Source organism: Ranitomeya imitator, chromosome 8 (genome assembly GCF_032444005.1).
Source record: "Ranitomeya imitator isolate aRanImi1 chromosome 8, aRanImi1.pri, whole genome shotgun sequence".
Classification (NCBI taxonomy): Eukaryota; Metazoa; Chordata; class Amphibia; order Anura; family Dendrobatidae; genus Ranitomeya; species Ranitomeya imitator.
In genome coordinates this window covers 138,396,725-138,418,568 of record NC_091289.1, presented here as the reverse complement: position 1 = coordinate 138,418,568, position 21,844 = coordinate 138,396,725, and positions in this window count along the sequence as shown.

The window sequence follows — 21,844 nt, the reverse complement described above, 5'->3', positions numbered from 1 at the left end:
CTGTTGCCCGTGAGGGTTAGGTCATGGGATGTTGGAGGGAGTCAGGCGTTAGGTGGGATACCAAGGGAGTTGGGGGGTTCTGGTGGGACAGTAGTGTTGGGGCTGCAAGATGTTTTGGTAAGCATGTCACAGATTTTGAGTAGATTAGACAGTCTGGAGGCAAGTGGGCCTGTGGCATCGCCAGTTGGGGCATGGCTCCCGGGGTCTGGGTTCGTGTCGCAGTTGGTGAGCGAGCCGCTTGGATCCGTAGGTAGAGAGCAGTCGCTGTCATCGAGCGTATCAGTGTCGGTGCAAACTGAAAAAGATAAGGGGGATTCAGTAAAGCTGGATGATAGAGCTAAGGGGGAAGTGTATGCTTGCTTTGAGGGCCCCTTGGGGGCGCATTTAAAGAAGGAGGTAAAGGAAAAGATTTGGCGGGACAAATATGTGGAGATTTATTCACTTCTTCCATTGGAGAAGTTTAATTTGGATAAGAAAAATAAGGACGATAGCAAGAAGGAAGAGGAGGAAAAGAGGAGGTGGCGTCTGATTCCGCAGACGTTCGTTAGTTGGTTGCAAGCATTCGCAATATTGGAGAGCGTAATAGGTGAGAAGTCTCCCGAGAATTGTTCTGGTTTATTTTGTTATCTTGATTCGATTGGTGAGGCACACCGTACGTAGGGGTTTAGCAGAGTTGGGCCTAGCACAAGATATGTACGGGTCACATTCCTTTCGGATCGAGGCCGCTTCAGAGGCTGATAGTCTTGGCCTGGGAGCAGATGTTATCAAGCGAATTGGCCGGTGGAGCTCGGGCCGCTATTTGACATATGTGCGCCACTAATTGTGTTCGGGGCATTACAAAGGGGTTTGGATTAACGGTTTCTGTTGTTATGTATTTCAGGTCTGGATCCCTAATTGGCCTGGATTTTTGGACACTCGTTTGTTTATTGGGTGATGCTTCAGGCGGACGTCAGGCCGGACGGTAGGCAATTAGACTTTAGCAGGGACCAAGTTGTTGTTCGGTGGTTGGGTTTTCGAGGGATGGTTTGGAGCAGGGCCATGTCTTACTTTGCTAGAGCTTCCCGTTTGGACAGACCACCTGACATTTTGGTGGTGCATTTGGGGGTCAATGATTTGGGCTCCAAAACCGGTTAGGGAGTTGGTCAGGGACATTCGTTTCGACTTCCTCCTGCTGTGGACATCATTTCCAGGTGTGCTGACTGTATGGTCGGATATTGTTCCTGAAAAAACTGGAGGTTAGCATGATCTGTTAAGGGGATTAATAGGGCTAGGGTGAAGTTGAACAGGGCAGTGACGAATTTTGTTTCCAGGAATGGGGGGATAAGTGCAAGGCATTTTGAATTGGAATCGGGTATTGGTAATTTTTGGAGAGAAGATGGAGTTCATTTAAAGGAGATTGGAATTGATTTGTGGGCACTTGCGATACAAGAAGGAATTGAGAGGGCATTGGTGGGCAGCACGGTGGCGCAGTGGTTAGCACTGCAGCGCTGGAGTCCTGGGTTCTAATCCCACCCAGGACAACATCTGCAAAGAGTTTGTATGTTCTCTCCGTGTTTGCGTGGGTTTCCTCCGGGCACTCCAGTTTCCTCCCACATTCCAAAGACATACTGATAGGGAATTTAGATTGTGAGCCCCATCGGGGACAGTGAAGATAATGTGTGCAAACTGTAAAGCGCTGCGGAATATGTTAGCGCTATATAAAAATAAAGATTATTATTTATATAAAAATAAAGATTATTATTATTATTATTAGGGTTGGGGCACACACGAGCCTGAGGTGGTCAGGGCTGTTCGTGGTTGGCGGGGGGTGGGGTTCTTGGAGTTGATGCTGATTGAGCGGGGAAGGAATTGTAAGTAAAATTCCGGACAGTTAAAATTGTGTTGGTTGAACTGGCATTTTGGTTACGGGCTCTGGATGGGATTTTTACCCTGGGAGCTGGTTGGTGGTAATTTTTCCCAGAAAGAGATTTATGGTGCCCTTGAGCTGGAGATGCACAGCTGAGGGTAAAAAGTGATGGTTAACTTCTTTTTTGTTTTTTTTTGACAAATATTTAAGCCAGATTTTTTGGGGGGAGCTCCAAGAACCCTCTCCTCAAATTTAGCATAAAATTGCATATTAATATTTAATGAAAATGTTTGTTATTGTTTGTTGATAAACTGGTCGCTGTGGCCAAAATTATCCAAACAATTTTCAAAAGGGGTGATGTTTTTTCTACACGGGTTAGGGTGCAGTGAAGGTTACAGGTAAGAGGTAGCCATATTGGCCATACGCGGTCAAGATTATTCTGTATTTTCATGACTATGAAAATTGTACATTCACACTGAAGGCATCAAAACTATGAATTAACACATGTGGAATTATATACTTAACAAAAAAGTGTGAAACATCTGAAATTATGTCTTATATTCTAGGTTCTAGGTTCACAGCCATGAAAACACAGAAAAATCTTTAAATGAGAAGGTGTGTCCAAACTTTTGGTCTGTACTGTATATATATATATATATATATATATATATATATATATATATATATATATATATATATATATATACACAGTTAGGGCCAGAAATATTTGGACAGTGACACAAGTTTTGTTATTTTAGCTGTTTACAAAAACATGTTCAGAAATACAATTATATATATAATATGGGCTGAAAGTGCACACTCCCAGCTGCAATATTATAGTTTCCACATCCAAATCGGAGAAAGAGTTTAGGAATCATAGCTCTGTAATGCATAGCGTCCTCTTTTTCAAGGGACCAAAAGTAATTGGACAATGGACTCTAAGGGCTGCAATTAACTCTGAAGGTGTCTCCCTCGTTAACCTGTAATCAATGAAGTAGTTAAAAGGTCAGAGGTGGATTCCAGGTGTGTGGTTTTGCATTTGGAAGCTGTTGCTGTGAGCAGACAACATGCGGTCAAAGGAACTCTCAATTGAGGTGAAGCAGAACATCCTGAGGCTGAAAAAAAAGAAAAAATCCATCAGAGAGATAGCAGACATGCTTGGAGTAGCAAAATCAACAGTTGGGTACATTCTGAGAAAAAAGGAATTGATTGGTGAGCTTGGGAACTCAAAAAGGCCTGGGCGTCCACGGATGACAACAGTGGTGGATGATCGCCGCATACTTAATTTGGTGAAGAAGAACCCGTTCACAACATCAACTGAAGTCCAGAACACTCTCAGTGAAGTAGGTGTATCTGTCTCTAAGTCAACAGTAAAGAGAAGACTCCATGACAGTAAATACAAAGGGTTCACATCTAGATGCAAACCTTTCATCAATACCAAAAATAGACAGGCCAGAGTTAAATTTGCAGAAAAACACCTCAAGAAGCCAGCTCAGTTCTGGAAAAGTATTCTATGGACAGATGAGACAAAGATCAACCTGTACCAGAATGATGGGAAGAAAAAAGTTTGGAGAAGAAAGGGAACGGCACATGATCCAAGGCACACCACATCCTCTGTAAAACATGGTGGAGGCAACGTGATGGCATGGGCATGCATGGCTTTCAATGGCACTGGGTCACTTGTGTTTATTGATGACATAAGAGCAGACAAGAGTAGCCGGATGAATTCTGAAGTGTACCGGGATATACTTTCAGCCCAGATTCAGCCAAATGCTGCAAAGTTGATTGGACGGCGCTTCATAGTACAGATGGACAATGACCCCAAGCATACAGCCAAAGCTACCCAGGAGTTCATGAGTGCCAAAAAGTGGAACATTCTGCAATGGCCAAGTCAATCTCCAGATCTAAACCCAATTGAGCATGCATTTCACTTGCTGAAATCCAGACTTAAGACGGAAAGACCCACAAACAAGCAAGACCTGAAGGCTGCGGCTGTAAAGGCCTGGCAAAGCATTAAGAAGGAGGAAACCCAGCGTTTGGTGATGTCCATGGGTTCCAGACTTAAGGCAGTGATTGCCTCCAAAGGATTTGCAACAAAATATTGAAAATAAAAATATTTTGTTTGGGTTATGTTTATTTGTCCAATTACTTTTGACCTCCTAAAATGTGGAGTGTTTGTAAAGAAATGTGTACAATTCCTACATTTTCTATCAGATATTTTTGTTCAACCCTTCAAATTAAACGTTACAATCTGCACTTGAATTCTGTTGTAGAGGTTTAATTTCAAATCCAATGTGGTGGCATGCAGAGCCCAACTCGCGAAAATTGTGTCACTGTCCAAATATTTCTGGCCCTAACTGTATATATATACTAGATTGTGGCCCGATTCTAACGCATCGGGTACTCTAGAATATGCATGTCCCCGTAGTATATGGACAATGATGATTCCAGAATTCGCGGCAGACTGTGCCCGTCGCTGATTGGTCGAGGCAACCTTTATGACATCATCGTCGCCATGGCAACCATTATGACATCTACGTCGATACTGTGCCCGTCGCTGAATCAGAAACGTGGGATTTCTACGTCCTTTATGACATCATCGTCGCTGTGCCTGTGCCCGCCAGGCCTCGACCAATCAGACGCGGGATTTCTACGTCCTTTATGACATCATCGTCGCTGTGCCCGTTGCTGATTGGTCGAGGCCTGGCGGCCTCGACCAATCAGAGACGCGGGATTTCTACGTCGATGCTGTGCCGGTCTCTGATTGGTCGAGGCCTGGCGGCCTCGACCAATCAGAGAGCCGGGATTTCCAGGACAGACAGACAGACAGACAGAAAGACAGACAGACAGACAGACAGAAAGACAGACAGACGGAAAAACCCTTAGGCAATTATATATATAGACCAGATTGTGGCCCGATTCTAACGCATCGGGTATTCTAGAATATGCATGTCCCAGTAGTATATGGACAATGATGATTCCAGAATTCGCGGCAGATTGTGCCCGTCGCTGATTGGTCGAGGCGACCTTTATTACATCATCATCGCCATGGCAACCATTATGACATCATCGTCGTTGTGCCCATTGCTGATTGGTCGAGGCCTGGCGGCCTCGACCAATCAGAGACGCGGGATATCTACGTCCTTTATGACATCATCGTCGCTGTGCTCGTCGCTGATTGGTCGAGGCCTGGCGGCCTCGACCAATCAGAGACGCGGGATCTCTACGTCGATGCTGTGCCGGTCTCTGATTGGTCAAGGCCTGGCGGCCTCGACCAATCAGAGAGCCGGGATTTCCAAGACAGACAGACAGACAGAAAGATAGACAGACAGAAAGACAGACAGACAGACAGACGGAAAAACCCTTAGACAATTATATATATAGAAGATATATATATTCAGTATAGGGGGCCCATCCAGATCTTGCACCAGGGCCCAATAGACTCTAGTTATGCCACTGCTACCATATATATTATACAAAATAGAATGCTCTGCACAATTTAAAAACTATACAAACAAAATAATCTGCCATGGTTCTGTCACTGTAATCAATTATCCCTCAAGTATGGTATAGTCAACGGGGCTTCCTGGGGCTGGCCAGATGTAGTATAGTTGCGGTTGCTGAGAATGATAAGGGTAGTCCACCTCTTTAAGACAATTATTATGAATATTTAAATCATATCAAACACCTGTAAATATGGCTAGAGCACGGTATCATCAAAAACGAAGCAGTTAAACAAGGAGATTACAATTGAGGGAGGAAACCAATATTAAAAACAATTACAAGCATAAACTGCTGACATGAGTGAGACTGCATACGACTGCTCAGATGCTTCACTAATCCCAGTTTATGAGACAGTATAAGACAGAAAGCAATGAGAAACTCTCAGATAACTTGGCTATAGTTTGCTAAAAGACACTTGAGAAGCTCTGAAAATAAATGGGAATAAATTCTGTGATCTAATGAGAAGTTTGAATAATTGAGACATAATAAAAGCATCAAAAGTAGTAGAATACCGCCAATTTTGGCAGACCATGTAGGGCCCATGAGTTGGTGGGGGTCCAGTGCCTGGGCCAGCATGGCACCTAGCAACACCTCTTGCCTGGCATTCCACTTTCAACTGCAGCATTCTGGATGCCTGGCATGTGTACTCGTCTAATGTTAGGGGATGCCGCGTTGCTAGGGAACCCCCACATGTACTTATGCTGGCTAACAGATGTAAATCATTCAGCTGCGGCAAGAAAAACTAAATCTCCGAGCACTAAAAAATACTCGGAGGACTCCCGAGCATGCTCTAGAAATCTCGAGTAACGAGTATATTCGCTCATCACTATTGGTTACTTATTGGTAGAAATTTGAATATAAATTTTGGCGCCCCTACAATGCATAAGGTGCCCCATACTTTATGGTGCCCCCATAATCACATGCTGCCCTGACACATTTTCATTAAAATAAAAAACATCATATATTCACCTAATCCAGTATCATGAGTCCTCCTGCAAAGTGCTTGCACACGCACTGGATATCAGAGTCCCAACGCAGCGTGATGACGTCAGCGCGTCGGAACTCGGATGTCCTGTGTGTGCAACAGAGCTTCTGTCTCTGGCTTTTCGAATACCTGTGATCTACAGAAAGGAGAGCAGTAGTGTAGTAACTGTGTTACTATTGTGATGGGAAGTTAGCGAGACACAAGAGAACAGCTCAACCTCAAGATTTTAGGTTATAGGTTGAAGTCAATTGACTTCTGTCTTCTTTCAACCTTAAAACTAAGAGACAATAGACGTTTACAGCAGTGGTGATTAGTGTTGAGCGATACCGTCCGATATTTGAAAGTATCGGTATCGGATGGTATCTGTTGTGAATTCTGTTGTCGGGCTCCCTCCTGTGGTCATGAATGGTACTTCGGCTGGTTCTGTCCATGGACTTCCTCTGGTGGGTGTTTCTGAGTTTCCTTCCTCAGGTGACGAAGTTAATTCGTTAGCTGGCTGCTCTATTTAACTCCACTTGAATCTTTGCTCCATGCCACCTGTCAATGTTCCAGTATTGGTCTAGTTCACTCCTGGATCGTTCTTGTGACCTGTCTTCCCAACAGAAGCTAAGTCCTGTTTGTTTTTCTTTGGTTTGCTATTTTTCTGTCCAGCTTGCTATTTTTATTGCTGTCTTGCTTGCTGGAAGCTCTGGGACGCAGAGGGAGCGCCTCCGCACCGTGCGGAGAGTCTTTTTGCGCCCTCTGCGTGGTCATTTTGTAGGTTTTTGTGCTGACCGCACAGCAACCTTTCCTATCCTCAGTCTGTTCAGTTGGTCGGGCCTCACTTTGCTAAATCTATTTCATCTCTGTGTTTGTATTTTCATCTTTACTCACAGTCATTATATGTGGGGGGCTGCCTATTCCTTTGGGGAATTTCTCTGAGCAAGGTAGGCTTTATTTTTCTATCTTTAGGGCTAGCTAGTTCCTTAGGCTGTGCCGAGTTGCACAGGGAGCGTTAGGCGCAATCCACAGCTATTTCTAGTGTGTGTGATAGGATTAGGGATTGCGGTCAGCAGAGTTCCCACGTCCCAGAGCTCATCCTTATTATCAGTAACTATCAGGTCATTGCTCTTAACCTCCAGGTCCATTATTGTCCTGACCACCAGGTCATAACAGTACAGGTGGCCCAAAGTACTAATGCATCTCAATAGAGGGATAAGGGAAGTTCTGAGACCATTTTTTTTTTCTTTGCACTGTGTTTTGTCTCTCTTTTCCCCTTTACCTCTGGGTGGTTCAGGACACAGGTGTAAACATGGACATTCAAGGTCTGTCCTCTTGGATGGATAATCTCACTACAAGGGTACAAAACATTCAAGATTTTGTGGTTCAGAATCCGATGTTAGAGCCTAGGATTCCTATTCATGATTTGTGTTTTGGTGATAGATCTAAGTTCTTGAATTTCAAAAATAATTGTAAATTGTTTCTTGCCTTGAAACCTTGCTCCTCAGGTGACCTTGTTCAACAAGTAAGGATCATTATTTCTTTGTTACGTGGTGACCCTCAAGACTGGGCATTTTCCTGGCGCTTGGATTGCTTTATGACGAACCTAATTCAGTGGATCAGGCAGAGAAAATCTTGCTGACTCTGTGTCAGGGTCAGGATGAAGCGGATATATATTGTCAGAAGTTTAGAAAGTGGTCTGTGCTCACTCAGTGGAATGAATGTGCCCTGGCAGCAATCTTCAGAAAGGGTCTCTCTGAAGCCCTTAAGGATGTCATGGTGGGATTTCCCATGCCTGCTGGTCTGAATGAGTCTATGTCTTTGGCCATTCAGATCGATCGACGCTTGCGTGAGCGTAAAGCTGTGCACCATTTGGCGGTACTATCTGAGCATGGGCCAGAGCCTATGCAATGTGATAGGACTTTGAGCAGAGCTGAACGGCAAGAACACAGACGTCGGAATGGGCTATGCTTTTACTGTGGTGATTCCACTCATGCTATCTCCGATTGTCCTAAGCGCACTAAGCGGTTCGCTAGGTCTGCCACCATTGGTACGGTACAGTCTAAATTTCTATTGTCCGTTACTCTGATTTGCTCTTTGTCATCCTATTCTGTTATGGCATTTGTGGATTCAGGCGCTGCCCTGAATTTGATGGACTTGGAGTTTGCCAGGCGCTGTGGTTTTTTCTTGGAGCCCTTGCAGTATCCTATTCCATTGAGAGGAATTGATGCTATGCCTTTGGCCAAGAATAAGCCTCAGTACTGGACCCAATTGACAATGTGCATGGCTCCTGCACATCAGGAGGATATCCGCTTTCTGGTGTTGCATAATCTGCATGATGTGGTCGTTTTGGGGTTGCCATGGCTACAGGTTCATAATCCAGTATTGGACTGGAAATCAATGTCTGTGTCCAGCTGGGGTTGCCAGGGGGTACATGGTGATGTTCCATTTTTGTCTATTTCGTCTTCCACTCCTTCTGAAGTTCCAGAGTTTTTGTCGGATTATCGGGATGTATTTGATGAGCCCAAAGCCAGTGCCCTACCTCCTCATAGGGATTGCGATTGTGCAATTAATTTGATTCCTGGTAGTAAGTTTCCTAAGGGTCGATTGTTCAATTTATCTGTGCCAGAACACGCCACTATGCGGAGTTATATAAAGGAATCCTTGGAGAAAGGCCATATTCGCCCGTCGTCATCACCGTTAGGAGCAGGGTTCTTTTTTGTGGCCAAGAAGGATGGTTCTTTGAGACCTTGTATTGATTACCGCCTTCTTAATAAAATTACAGTCAAATTTCAGTATCCTTTGCCGTTGCTGTCTGATTTGTTTACTCGTATTAAAGGGGCTAGTTGGTTCACCAAGATAGATCTTCGAGGGGCGTATAATCTTGTGCGTATTAAACAAGGCGATGAATGGAAAACAGCATTTAATACGCCCGAGGGCCATTTTGAGTACCTGGTTATGCCATTCGGGCTTTCCAATGCTCCATCAGTATTTCAGTCCTTTATGCATGACATCTTCCGAGAGTACCTGGATAAATTCCTGATTGTGTATTTGGATGATATTTTGGTCTTTTCGGATGATTGGGAGTCTCATGTGAAGCAGGTCAGAATGGTGTTCCAGGTCCTTCGTGCGAATTCCTTGTTTGTGAAGGGGTCAAAGTGTCTCTTTGGAGTTCAGAAGGTTTCATTTTTGGGGTTCATTTTTTCCCCTTCTACTATCGAGATGGACCCTGTTAAAGTCCAGGCCATTTACAATTGGACTCAGCCGACATCTGTGAAGAGCCTGCAAAAGTTCCTGGGCTTTGCTAATTTTTATCGGTGCTTCATCGCTAATTTTTCTAGTGTTGCTAAACCGTTGACTGATTTGACCAAGAAGGGTGCTGATGTGGTCAATTGGTCTTCTGCAGCTGTGGAGGCTTTTCAGGAGTTCAAGCGTCGTTTTTCTTCTGCCCCTGTGTTGTGCCAGCCAGATGTTTCGCTTCCGTTCCAGGTCGAGGTTGATGCTTCTGAGATTGGAGCAGGGGCTGTTTTGTCGCAGAGAAGTTCTGATTGCTCGGTGATGAAACCATGCGCCTTCTTTTCCAGGAAGTTTTCGCCTGCTGAGCGAAATTATGATGTGGGCAATCGAGAGTTGCTGGCCATGAAGTGGGCAATTGAGGAGTGGCGTCATTGGCTTGAAGGAGCCAAGCATCGCGTGGTGGTCTTGACAGATCACAAGAATTTGACTTATCTTGAGTCTGCCAAACGGTTGAATCCGAGACAGGCTCGATGGTCGTTATTTTTCTCCCGTTTTGATTTTGTGGTTTCGTACCTTCCGTGTTGTAAATTCTGTGGCAGAGCTCCCTCTTGTGGTCACAAGTAGTACTTCGGCTGATTCTCTCTGTGAGCTTCCATTGGTGGAGGAAAGTGGTACTGCGGCTTCTGAGTTTCCTTCCTCAGGTGATATGGTGAAGTCGTTAGGTGCTGCTCTATTTAACTCCACCTAGTGCTTTGATCCTGGCCTCCAGTCAATGTTCTAGTATTGGACCTGTCTCCTCCTGGATCGTTCCTGTGGCCTGCTGCTCTGCATAGCTAAGTTTTCTTTGCTATTTGTTTGCTGTTTTTTTCTGTCCAGCTTGTCTATTTGTTTTTTCCTGCTTGCTGGAAGCTCTGGGACGCAGAGGGTGTACCTCCGTGCCGTTAGTTCGGTACGGAGGGTCTTTTTGCCCCCTTTGCGTGGTTTTTGTAGGGTTTTGTGTTGACCGCAAAGTTACCTTTCCTATCCTCGTTCTGTTCAGAAAGTTGGGCCTCGCTTTGCTAAATCTATTTCATCTCTACGTTTGTCTTTTCATCTTAACTCACAGTCATTATATGTGGGGGGCTGCCTTTTCCTTTGGGGATATTTCTCTGAGGCAAGGTAGGCTTATTTTCTATCTTCAGGCTAGCTAGTTTCTCAGGCCGTGCCGAGTTGCATAGGGAGCGTCAGGCGCAATCCACGGCTGCCTTTAGTGTGGTTGGAGAGGATTAGGGATTGTGGTCAACAGAGTTCCCACGTCTCAGAGCTCGTTCTTGTTTTTTGGGTTATTGCCAGGTCACTGTATGTGCGCTGACCTCTATGTCCATTGTGGTACTGAATTACCTTTCATAACAGTACTGGAGGCCCAAAGTACTAATGATTCTCAATAGAGGGAAAAATGAAGTTCTGAGACCATTTTTTTTTCTTTGCACTGTGTTTTGCCTTTTTTTTCCCATAGACATTTGGGTAGTTCAGGACACAGGTGTGGACATGGATATTCAGGGTCTGTGCTCTTCATTGGATAATCTCGTTATAAATGTACAAAAGATTCAAGATTTGGTGGTTCAGAAGCCTATGTTAGAACCAAGAATTCCTATTCCTGATTTGTTTTATGGTGATAGAGCCAAGTTTGTGAATTTCAAAAATAATTGCAAACTGTTTCTGGCCTTGAAACCTCGCTCCTCTGGTGATCCAGTTCAACAAGTGAGAATTGTTATTTCTTTTTTGCGTGGCGATCCTCAGGACTGGGCATTTTCCCTTGCGCCAGGGGATCCTGCATTAAGTAATATTGATGCGTTTTTCCTGGCGCTCGGATTGCTGTACGATGAGCCTAATTCAGTGGATCAGGCAGAGAAGAATTTGCTGGCTCTGTGTCAGGGTCAGGATGAGATAGAGGTATATTGTCAGAAATTTAGAAAGTGGTCTGTACTCACTCAGTGGAATGAAGGTGCGCTCGCGGCTATTTTCAGAAGAGGTCTCTCTGAAGCCCTTAAGGATGTCATGGTGGGATTTCCTATGCCTGCTGGTCTGAATGAGTCTATGTCTTTGGCCATTCAGATCGGTCGACGCTTGCGCGAGCGTAAATCTGTGCACCATTTGGCGGTATTACCTGAGCTTAAACCTGAGCTTATGCAGTGCGATAGGACTTTGACCAGAGTTGAACGGCAAGAACACAGACGTCTGAATGGGCTGTGTTTCTACTGTGGTGATTCCACTCATGCTATCTCTGATTGTCCTAAGCGCACTAAGCGGTTCGCTAGGTCTGCCACCATTGGTACGGTACAGTCAAAATTTCTTCTGTCCGTTACCTTGATCTGCTCTTTGTCATCGTATTCTGTCATGGCATTTGTGGACTCAGGCGCTGCTCTGAATTTGATGGACTTGGAGTATGCTAGGCATTGTGGGTTTTTCTTGGAGCTCTTGCAGTGTCCTATTCCATTGAGAGGAATTGATGCTACGCCTTTGGCCAAGAATAAGCCTCAGTACTGGACCCAGCTGACCATGTGCATGGCTCCTGCACATCAGGAGGTTATTCGCTTTCTGGTGTTGCATAATCTGCATGATGTGGTCGTGTTGGGGTTGCCATGGCTACAAGTCCATAATCCAGTATTAGATTGGAAATCCATGTCTGTGTCCAGCTGGGGTTGTCAGGGGGTACATTGTGATGTCCCATTTCTGACTATTTCGTCATCCACCCCTTCTGAGGTTCCTGAGTTCTTGTCTGATTACCGGGATTTATTTGATGAGCCCGAGTCCGATACCCTACCTCCGCATAGGGATTGTGATTGTGGTATCGATTTGATTCCTGGTAGTAAATTCCCAAAAGGTCGACTGTTTAATTTATCTGTGCCTGAGCACGCCGCTATGCGGAGTTATGTGAAGGAGTCTTTGGAGAAGGGGCATATTCACCCGTCATCGTCGCCATTAGGAGCAGGGTTCTTTTTTGTAGCCAAGAAGGATGGTTCACTGAGACCTTGTATAGATTACCGCCTTCTAAATAAGATCACGGTTAAATTTCAGTACCCTTTGCCATTATTATCTGATTTGTTTGCTCGCATTAAGGGGGCTAGTTGGTTCACCAAGATAGATCTTCGTGGTGCGTATAATCTTGTGCGTATTAAGTGAGGCGATGAGTGGAAAACTGCATTTAATACGCCCGAGGGCCATTTTGAGTATCTAGTAATGCCATTCGGACTTGCCAATGCTCCATCAGTGTTTCAGTCCTTTATGCATGACATCTTCCAAGAGTACCTGGATAAATTCCTGATTGTGTACTTAGATGACATTTTGATCTTCTCGGATGATTGGGAGTCTCATGTGAAGCAGGTCAGAACGGTGTTTCAGGTCCTGCGTGCTAATTCTTTGTTTGTGAAGGGATCAAAGTGTCTCTTTGGTGTTCAGAAGGTTTCATTTTTGGGGTTCATCTTTTCCCCTTCTACTATTGAGATGGACCCTGTTAAGGTCCAAGCCATCCATAATTGGACTCAGCCAACATCTCTGAAAAGTCTGCAAAAGTTCCTGGGCTTTGCTAATTTTTATCGTCGCTTCATCTGCAATTTTTCTAGTATTGCTAAACCATTGACCGATTTGACCAAGAAAGGTGCTGATGTGGTCAATTGGTCTTCTGCTGCTGTGGAAGCTTTTCAAGAGTTGAAGCGTCGTTTTTCTTCTGCCCCTGTGTTGTGTGAACCAGATGTTTCGCTTCCGTTCCAGGTCGAGGTTGATGCTTCTGAGATTGGAGCAGGGGCTGTTTTGTCGCAGAGAAGTTCTGATTGCTCGGTGATGAAACCATGCGCCTTCTTTTCCAGGAAGTTTTCGCCTGCTGAGCGAAATTATGATGTGGGCAATCGAGAGTTGCTGGCCATGAAGTGGGCATTCGAGGAGTGGCGTCATTGGCTTGAAGGAGCTAAGCATCGCGTGGTGGTCTTGACTGATCATAAGAACTTGACTTATCTCGAGTCCGCCAAGCGGTTGAATCCTAGACAAGCTCGTTGGTCGTTGTTTTTTGCCCGTTTTGACTTTGTGATTTCATATCTTCCGGGCTCTAAAAATGTGAAGGCGGATGCTCTGTCTAGGAGTTTTGTGCCCGACTCTCCGGGTGTATCTGAGCCGGCGGGTATCCTCAAAGAGGGAGTAATTGTGTCTGCCATCTCCCCTGATTTGCGGCGGGTGCTGCAAAAATTTCAGGCTGATAGACCTGATCGTTGCCCAGCGGAGAAACTGTTTGTCCCTGATAGGTGGACGAATAAAGTTATCTCTGAGGTTCATTGTTCGGTGTTGGCTGGTCATCCTGGAATCTTTGGTAAAAGAGAGTTAGTGGCTAGATCCTTTTGGTGGCCATCTCTGTCGCGGGATGTGCGTACTGTTGTGCAGTCCTGTGGGATTTGTGCTCGGGCTAAGCCCTGCTGTTCTCGTGCCAGTGGGTTACTTTTGCCCTTGCCCGTCCCGAAGAGACCTTGGACACATATCTCTATGGATTTTATTTCAGATCGTCCCGTCTCTCAAAAGATGTCAGTCATTTGGGTGGTCTGTGATCGCTTCTCTAAGATGGTCCATTTGGTACCCTTGTCTAAATTGCCTTCCTCCTCTGATTTGGTGCCATTGTTTTTCCAGCATGTGGTTCGTTTACATGGCATTCCAGAGAATATCGTTTCTGACAGAGGTTCCCAGTTTGTTTCGAGGTTTTGGCGAGCCTTTTGTGGTAGGATGGGCATTGACTTGTCTTTTTCCTCGGCTTTCCATCCTCAGACTAATGGCCAGACCGAACGAACCAATCAGACCTTGGAAACATATCTGAGATGCTTTGTTTCTGCTGATCAGGATGACTGGGTGTCCTTTTTGCCTTTGGCTGAGTTCGCCCTTAATAATCGGGCCAGCTCGGCTACCTTGGTTTCACCGTTTTTCTGCAACTCTGGGTTCCATCCTCGTTTCTCTTCAGGGCAGGTTGAGTCTTCGGACTGTCCTGGTGTGGATACTGTGGTGGACAGGTTGCAGCAGATTTGGACTCATGTAGTGGACAATTTGACCTTGTCCCAGGAGAAGGCTCAACGTTTTGCTAATCGCAGACGCTGTGTGGGTCCCCGACTTCGGGTTGGGGACTTGGTTTGGTTATCTTCTCGTCATATTCCTATGAAGGTTTCCTCTCCTAAGTTTAAACCTCGTTTTATTGGTCCGTATAGGATTTCTGAGGTTCTTAATCCTGTGTCTCTTCGTCTGACCCTTCCAGATTCTTTTTCCATACATAACGTATTCCATAGGTCATTGTTGCGGAAATACGTGGCACCCGTGGTTCCATCTGTTGATCCTCCTGCCCCGGTTTTGGTGGAGGGGGAGTTGGAGTATATTGTGGAGAAGATTTTGGATTCTCGTGTTTCAAGACGGAAACTCCAGCATCTGGTTAAGTGGAAGGGTTATGCTCAGGAAGATAATTCCTGGGTCTTTGCCTCTGATGTCCATGCTCCCGATCTTGTTCGTGCCTTTCATATGGCTCTTCCTGGTCGTCCTGGGAGCTCTGGTGAGGGTTCGGTGACCCCTCCTCAAGGGGGGGTACTATTGTGAATTATGTGGCAGAGCTCCCTCTTGTGGTCACAAGTGGTACTTCGGCTGATTCTCCCTGTGAGCTTCCGTTGGTGGAGAAAAGTGGTACTGCGGCATCTGAGTTTCCTTCCTCAGGTGATATGGTGAAGTCGTTAGGTGCTGCTCTATTTAACTCCACCTAGTGCTTTGATCCTGGCCTCCAGTCAATGTTCTAGTATTGGACCTGTCTCCTCCTGGATCGTTCCTGTGGCCTGCTGCTCTGCATAGCTAAGTTTTCTTTGCTATTTGTTTGCTGTTTTTTTCTGTCCAGCTTGTCTATTTGTTTTTTCCTGCTTGCTGGAAGCTCTGGGATGCAGAGTGTGTACCTCCGTGCCGTTAGTTCGGTACGGAGGGTCTTTTTGCCCCCTTTGCGTGGTTTTTGTAGGGTTTTGTGTTGACTGCAAAGTTACCTTTCCTATCCTCGTTCTGTTCAGAAAGTTGGGCCTCGCTTTGCTAAATCTATTTCATCTCTACGTTTGTCTTTTCATCTTAACTCACAGTCATTATATGTGGGGGGCTGCCTTTTCCTTTGGGGATATTTCTCTGAGGCAAGGTAGGCTTATTTTCTATCTTCAGGCTAGCTAGTTTCTCAGGCCGTGCCGAGTTGCATAGGGAGCGTCAGGCGCAATCCACGGCTGCCTTTAGTGTGGTTGGAGAGGATTAGGGATTGCGGTCAACAGAGTTCCCACGTCTCAGAGCTCGTTCTTGTTTTTTGGGTTATTGCCAGGTCACTGTATGTGCGCTGACCTCTATGTCCATTGTGGTACTGAATTACCTTTCATAACACTTCCGGGCTCTAAGAATGTGAAGGCTGATGCCCTGTCAAGGAGTTTTGTGCCTGACTCTCCGGGTGTTCCTGAGCCGGCGGGTATTCTCAAAGAGGTGGTAATTTTGTCTGCCATCTCCCCTGATTTGCGGCGGGTGCTGCAAAAATTTCAGGCTGATAGACCTGACCGTTGCCCAGCGGAGAAACTGTTTGTCCCTGATAGATGGACTAGTAGAGTTATCTCTGAGATTCATTGTTCAGTGTTGGCTGGACATCCTGGAATCTTTGGTACCAGAGATTTGGTGGCTAGATCCTTTTGGTGGCCGTCTTTGTCACGGGATGTGCATTCTTTTGTGCAGTCCTGTGGGACTTGTGCTCGGGCTAAGCCCTGCTGTTCTCGTGCCAGTGGGTTGCTTTTGCCCTTGCCGGTCCCGAAGAGGTCCTGGACGCATATTTCTATGGATTTTATTTCGGATCTCCCCGTCTCTCAAAAGATGTCGGTCATTTGGGTGGTTTGTGATCGCTTTTCTAAAATGGTCCATTTGGTACCTTTGTCTAAATTGCCTTCCTCCTCTGATTTGGTGCCATTATTTTTCCAGAATGTGGTTCGTTTACATGGTATCCCGGAGAACATCGTTTCTGACAGAGGCTCCCAGTTTGTTTTGAGGTTTTGGCGATCCTTTTGTGCTAAGATGGTTATTGATTTGTCTTTTTCCTTGGCTTTCCATCCTCAGACAAATGGCCAAACCGAACAAACTAATCAGACTTTGGAAACATATCTGAGATGCTTTGTTTCTGCTGATCAGGATGATTGGGTGTCCTTTTTGCCGTTGGCTGAGTTCGCCCTTAATAATCGGGCCAGCTCGGCTAGTTTGATTTCGCCGTTTTTCTGCAATTCTGGTTTCCATCCTCGTTTCTCTTCAGGGCAGGTTGAGTTTTCGGACTGTCCTGGTGTAAATACTGTGGTGGATAGGTTGCAGCAGATTTGGACTCATGTGGTGGACAATTTGACATTGTCCCAGGAGAAGGCTCAACGTTTCGCTAACTGCCGGCGCTGTGTGGGTACCCGACTTCGCGTTGGGGATTTGGTTTGGTTGTCGTCTCGTTATGTTCCTATGAAGGTTTCCTCTCCTAAGTTTAAGCCTCGTTTCATTGGTCCGTATAAGATTTCTGAGGTTATCAATCCTGTGTAATTTCGTTTGGCCCTTCCTGCTTCTTTTGCCATCCATAATGTGTTCCATAGGTCGTTATTGCGGAGATACGTGGCGCCTGTGGTTCCATCCGTTGATCCTCCTGCCCCGGTATTGGTTGAGGGGGAGTTGGAGTATGTGGTGGAGAAGATTTTGGTTTCTCGTATTTCGAGACGGAAACTCCAGTACCTGATCAACTGGAAGGGTTATGGTCAGGAAGATAATTCCTGGGTTTTTGCCTCTGATGTTCATGCTGCCGATCTGGTTCGTGCCTTTAATTTGGCTCATCCTGGTCGGCCTGGGGGCTCTGGTGAGGGTTCGGTGACCCCTCTTCAAGGGGGGGTACTGTTGTGAATTCTGTTGTCGGGCTCCCTCCTGTGGTCATGAATGGTACTTCGGCTGGTTCTGTCCATGGACTTCCTCTGGTGGGTGTTTCTGAGTTTCCTTCCTCAGGTGACGAGGTTAGTTCGTTAGCTGGCTGCTCTATTTAACTCCACTTAGATCTTTGCTCCATGCCACCTGTCAATGTTCCAGTATTGGTCTAGTTCACTCCTGGATCGTTCTTGTGACTTGTCTTCCCAACAGAAGCTAAGTCCTGTTTGTTTTTCTTTGGTTTGCTATTTTTCTGTCCAGCTTGCTATTTTTATTGCTGTCTTGCTTGCTGGAAGCTCTGGGACGCAGAGGGAGCGCCTCCGCACCGTGAGTCGGTGCGGAGGGTCTTTTTGCGCCCTCTGCGTGGTCTTTTTGTAGGTTTTTGTGCTGACCGCACAGCAACCTTTCCTATCCTCGGTCTGTTCAGTTAGTCGGGCCTCACTTTGCTAAATCTATTTCATCTCTGTGTTTGTATTTTCATCTTTACTCACAGTCATTATATGTGGGGGGCTGCCTATTCCTTTGGGGAATTTCTCTGAGGCAAGGTAGGCTTTATTTTTCTATCTTTAGGGCTAGCTAGTTCCTTAGGCTGTGCCGAGTTGCATAGGGAGCGTTAGGCGCAATCCACAGCTATTTCTAGTGTGTGTGATAGGATTAGGGATTGCGGTCAGCAGAGTTCCCACGTCCCAGAGGTCGTCCTTATTATCAGTAACTATCAGGTCATTCCATGTGCTCTTAACCTCCAGGTCCATTATTGTCCTGACCACCAGGTCATAACAGGTATCGGCCGATATCCGAAAAATATCGGATATCGCCGATACCGATATCCGATACAATACAAGTCAATGGGACACAAATATCGGAAGGTATCCTCTATGGTTCCCAGGGTCTGAAGGAGAGGAAACTCTCCTTCAGGCCCTGGGATCCATATTGATGTGTAAAATAAAGAATAAAAATAAAAAATATTGATATACTTACCTTCGGACGCGCCCTGGTTGTCACCGCTGCAACCGCCATGATTCCCTTCCTAAGAATGAGCGCGTTAAGGACCTTCGATGACGTCGCAGCTTGTGATTGGTCACGTGAGCGGTCACATGACGCTCACGCGACCAATCACAAGCCGCGACGTCACCGAAAGGTCCTTAACGCGCTCATTCTTAGGAATGAGCGCGTTAAGGACGTTCGATGATGTAGCGGCTTGTGATTGGTCGCGTGAGCGGTCAGATGACGCTCACGTGACCAATCACAAGTCGCGACGTCATCGAAGGTCGTTAACGCACTCATTCTTAGTAACGGAAGCATGGCGGTTGCAGCGGTGACAAACAGGGCGCGTCAGAGGGTAAGTATATCAATATTTTTTATTTTTATTCTTTATTTTACACATGAGTCTTAATCCCGATACCGATTCCCGATATCACAAAAATATCGGAACTCGGTATCGGAATTCCGATACCGCAAATATCGGCCGATACCCGATACTTGCGGTATCGGAATGCTCAACACTAGTGGTGATCAATCTAGTGCCACAATACAGGTGATTCCATTGGAGGCCACATATTGCATCCAGTCTTCTTTGAGGCAATGTATATAATAGTGCAAGTTTGGGTTGACAATGGGGCTAGCGTATGGAAGGGGTAAATAAAACTGCTGCAAATATTAAAACAACACCACCTGGTTGTCCAATACTAAATGAAAGTTAAAAATATATATATATCTGCGCTGAGTATATACCCCTATGAATGGATAAGGCTTTTCCTCGTAATTGCTCACAAATGCTCACAAAATAAAGTGCGGTGAATGACAAACAGTTAGTTAGGTTACCTTGTGTAGCAGAAGTAGAGGTTTGGCTCAACGTTCAGTTTTTCGGTGATCCTGGGTCCTGGGGTAGGGTGGAGATCTCTCAAGAGTATTTACCAGTTGCGGTCCAGGATATCTTCAGGAGGGCTGTCCTGGCCGGTGACAGGTGCTCCTCTTGTTTTGCTGGTGGATTCTTACATAAGCGGTGAGCACTCGAGGCAGAAGGTAGCAGAAGACAGCAGCACGCCGTAAGCCGGTGATCTGCAAGCAAGACCTTGCATGACGTCACAGCTCACGTGATTGGGCACATGATGGTCTACAGAGCTCTGTGTGGACAAATTTCCTACGCGGATTCCTTCATCAGGGATGGTCCACAGATCAGGGGAACTGTCATTTATCTTCTGGATGTGACATTATGTTTAATCAGTAAACGCAAAGAGTTCAACTTCACTATTAAGGTCTTTAGGAATCAAGGTGTCTAATTCAAATATCCATTTATTCTCCATGCGGGACATTTGTTTGATGTAATTTCCTTTTCTCCAATCTTTTTGGACAATTTGTAGGCCAGTGACCATGGTTCCTTTTGTTGATCCCCCATGGTGTAATGCATAGTGTTTTGATAACGGGTGACCCATAAACCTTTTTCTGATATTTTGCAGGTGTTCATTGATTCTTATATTTAGTAGGTGTAGGCGTTTGGTACGCCCTACATACAGTTTACCACAGGGACATTTTAAGGAGTAAAAGACTCCTGGAGTCTTACAAGTAATATAGTCCCTAATAGGGAATTCTGAAGTGCCATTAGAGATGTTTGCTTGCTTACATGTTAATAATGTTTTGCAGGTCTTGCATTTGTGGCAAGGATAATAATAATAAATAATAATCTTTATTTTTATATAGCGCTAACATATTCCGCAGCGCTTTACAGGTTGCACACATTATCGTCGCTGTCCCCGTTGGGGCTCACAATCTAAATTCCCTATCAGTATGTCTTTCGAATGTGGGAGGAAACCGGAGTACCCGGAGGAAACCCACGCAAACACGGAGAGAACATACAAACTCTTTGCAGATGTTGTCCTTAGTGGGGCTTGAACCCAGGACTCCAGTGCTATCCACTGCGCCACCGTGCTGCCCTAGGGATAAAAACCGTTAGGGACTTGTAAGAATTCTGAATGATAATTTATTGAGGATTTTTTTGAAAGGTTTGTGGTTGTGGGAGCCAATAAGCTGCCCAAATTCTTGGCTTTCTTGTAGATAAATTTAGGACAAGCTGGTAAAAGGTCTCCTATAATTGTATCTTCTCTTAAAATATTCCAGTGTTTTTCCACTATGTTTCTTAGAATATGACTACTTGTGTTATATTGGGTAATAATAGGAACATTCTCCTCTAGATTAGGGTCTCTTGCTATTTTCTTCTGAAGTAGATCTGTCCTTGGGATGTCTTCAACTAGTTTTTTTGTTAGCATCAATTGGTTTTTATCATAATCCTTCTTGATGAATTTCTGCGTCAGATAATTAGCTTCTTGAACATAGTCTCGGGTTTTAGAACAGTTCCTATGTGTCCGTATATATTGGTTCTTTGGGATGTTTAAGAGCCAACTGGGGAGGTGGCAGCTGTCTAGTGAGATGTGCTCGTCTAATGTTAGACTAATTGGAGCAATGAAGAAAATTCAAAAAAATTATTTTATACAATGCTCACACTTTGGTATGTAAGCACTTGTATTTAAGGTTCATAATTAAGGAGATTTATATTTAAAAACAAATGGAATGCCCCAAAACACAGGAATTGCATTGTTGCTTACTAACAGAAACAAACCTTGAATTCAGAATTTGGATTTAGTTCCAGAATCTGCAATGGTTTAATACTACACTTGCTTGTTCTCACTGTATAAAAACAAGCAACATCAAAAAGTAGTTTTTAAGGTGTTGTTGATGCTGTATATCAGAGATGTATTAAGTCACAAACTGAGTGGTGATGACCAGACGCAACAACAGTTCAGTGTATAAATCACAATCTTGCATTTCTATTCCCAGAGACTATCAATCCCATTTTCAATCTAGTACAGCAGCACTGGAGTAAAATACCGCAATCGCATTAGGTGTTTTTCTATCCCTATCATGTATGCTTTGAATACTCGTATCATATCCCCACACAGTACAGGCATGAAATGACGTACCTTGGTCAGCCCCAATGTTTTATACTGCCTGTGATAGTCATACTGATTGGCTATACCCATGCTGCCATGCCTGATGCAATTAGCATTTTTTTTGCAGATTCTCACTAATCAAATCGTAAATTGTTCAAAATTGCGTAGAACCTTGGATTTCAAGAAATTCAAATTAAATTCATTCCTCTGCTAATCTTTAGTTGGTTACTATTGGTAGAAATTTGAATATAAATTTTGGCGCCCCTACAATGCATAAGGTTCCCGCTTACTTTATGATGCACCCATAATCACATGCTGCCCTGACACATTTTAATTAAAATAAGAAACATCATATATTCACCTAATCCAGTATCCAAAGTGCTTGCACACGCACTGGATATTAGAGTC